This window comes from Myotis daubentonii, chromosome 18, assembly GCF_963259705.1.
Source record: "Myotis daubentonii chromosome 18, mMyoDau2.1, whole genome shotgun sequence".
Lineage (NCBI taxonomy): Eukaryota > Metazoa > Chordata > Mammalia > Chiroptera > Vespertilionidae > Myotis > Myotis daubentonii.
The window spans coordinates 44,253,816-44,254,242 of NC_081857.1; the positions used below are offsets into that span (position 1 = coordinate 44,253,816).

A 427-nucleotide genomic window follows, 5' to 3' on the forward strand; every position below is an offset into this window, starting at 1 on the left:
TTATGTGCCTCAGGCATGAAATTGCTCTGGCCACCCACACAGGCATCAAGCTAGGATGAACTCAGGACTGTACATCTGCTTTGACCCTGACTGATATAAGAGCAACACCACCAATGAGGTGTCTCCTTGCCCATTGCCAGTGGTTGAAACACAGTGGTTTTGAACCGTGTTGTTGTAACTCAAGGGGTTCTGTCTGAAAGATAAAATAATCCTGTAGAAACGTGCTAAGACCAAGCATCTCTGATTTTGTGATTTATCAGAATGTATTCATAGAGCAGACTTATACTCTGGTTTTATAGTATAAACGTTTATATTTTTCCTTCAAGTAAGTTACTGATTATACTGTGCACGTCTATGCGATCTGGATATTTACTATGCTAACAGCTAGCCCTTAAAGGACGCTGTCAGCCAATTCCTGCGCAAAAAT

The 427-nt window shown here is 41.2% G+C and overlaps 1 pseudogene; it reads right to left on the reverse strand.

The window, feature by feature from the left end:
- Positions 1-145, reverse strand: LOC132221454 (small nucleolar RNA SNORA48; annotated as a pseudogene).
- Between the last annotated feature and the right edge of the window lie 282 nt (positions 146-427).